We start from the raw sequence: 1,930 nt of genomic DNA, 5'->3' as shown, positions 1-1,930 counted from the left end.
ACTCATGACTATCAGATGGAAGGGAAGGATTTTATTTCATGATTGGGGGATAGATTTTTTTTTTAATTTTACTATTAGATTCAACATTTGTGAGGGGAGCCAGTCTTAGGCAGAAGCCAGCATTGTAAGTAGCAAAGGAAAGGGACCATGAGAAATTGTGTTTTTGATGACGATGTTGACCTGCTGGATTTACCAAGCCTAAATTCCATTCTCTATTGTTAGGATTCCAGTCATGTAAGCCACAAATTTCTTATTGTTTAAGAAATTTCAGTGTCATTTTCTGTTACTACTAAAAGTACTCTAACAACATGAAGCTAACATAATGGGTTACCTTGGATTACTCGATGAGGAACAACAATGTCCATTGAACCAAAATGGCCCAGTGTCAGCTGTGTAAATAGTTTGGCAACATACAGACAGAAACTTGGAAATGTATTTCGAGTGTTTAGGTACTGAATCTAGAAAATGTCATTTTGTACACAGATTAAACCATTGTGTCTGTTTTTCTGGCCACTGACTGATTCTAGCTTCTATGATCTGCATGGGGCATTAGAGGAAGCACCCAGCTATTAAACTGTAGGCTCAAGTCCATCATTAATTGATCATAGTACTTTGGTTGTATATCCATAATTTTCTTACTTTTTCTAACAGTAAAAAATAGAGATTAGACATAATGCAAGCTTTCTAATGAGATGAGCAAGGATACCTCTATGTGGAAAGTGGCCACTCATTTCTTAGTGGTCAATTGTGCCACAACTACCATCTTCCAAGGTTTAAGCTTCTCTCTCATTAGTGCGAGAACGTGAAAACATAGTGTAGGCCCAATGCCCTTATTTAGTCATCTGCATCTCTGCTAAATCAGCAGCATAGACTTAACATAGAGTTTAAGTGTATTTTATTACAAGAGATTTATAAGTAAATGGCTAAGTCACAAGGCTTAACATACCTCTCTCTCTGACTTTTCATTCCTACCCCACTTAACTCCAGCCAGACTGCCTGAATCCTTGTCCTTCAGCTGAACTAGAAACATAAGCCCCTCCTAGCAGCACTCGAAAGTGCCTTCCTTGTAGGCCACTTATATTTTATGGCTCAGACTCATAGACTTCATTCCTCCAAACTGGAGAAGCAAACCCTTCTCCTCGGCACTCTTCCTTAGGTCAGCTTTCACCATGGTTCTTCTTAATCTCTCAAATCCTCTTTTTCTCATTCAATATCTATCCACCGGACTATATACTCGATTCAACTCAGCCAATAGGTGTTGAGTGCCTGCATGCCGGCATTGTGCTAGATGCTGAGATATTTGAGAGAAACATGTGTTCCTTCTCTCATAGAGATTATATGTTAGTTATAAAGACATAGTCACAAACAAGTGATTGAGTATGACCAAAGTATGTGAATAAGCTAAGCATCAAGTTTGATACATGGTAGGAGAAAGAGGAAAGAAGCTACAGGGAAGAAATAATATGGGAAGGCCTCTCAGGAGAGAAAATTTCTGAGCTAAATCTTGGGGAAATAATGAGTTAACAAGCAGAAGAATGAAAGGGCATTCCACACTGAAGAAACACATGAGCAAAGACATGGAAGCAAGATAGAAGAAGGCACACCTAGGGTTACCTGGAAGAACTCAGAATAAGCATTAGGAGTAAGGTGTAGTGTGTCCTGCTCAGACAATGCACTTCTCAGAAGACAACATATAAAGAGAATGGAAGACCAAAGTGACAATTGCTATAAGAGAGGGGACAAATCAATTTGACATGACTTTTCAGACCTCTGTTTATTTTTCCCTTAAATTAGGGGTAGAGATTGTTAAAATAATCAAATTATTGATGGGATTGGTTAATAAATATAGAATACTAAATATTGGAAGTACTCTTACATATATTTGTATTCTCTGGAAACATCCTTTCCATATAAATGTCTCTAGGGTTAT

The sequence above is a fragment of the Pteropus vampyrus genome, unplaced genomic scaffold (assembly GCF_000151845.1).
Source record: "Pteropus vampyrus isolate Shadow unplaced genomic scaffold, Pvam_2.0 Scaffold44, whole genome shotgun sequence".
In the NCBI taxonomy this organism is placed as follows: domain Eukaryota; kingdom Metazoa; phylum Chordata; class Mammalia; order Chiroptera; family Pteropodidae; genus Pteropus; species Pteropus vampyrus.
Note: the sequence above shows the minus strand (reverse complement) of the source record.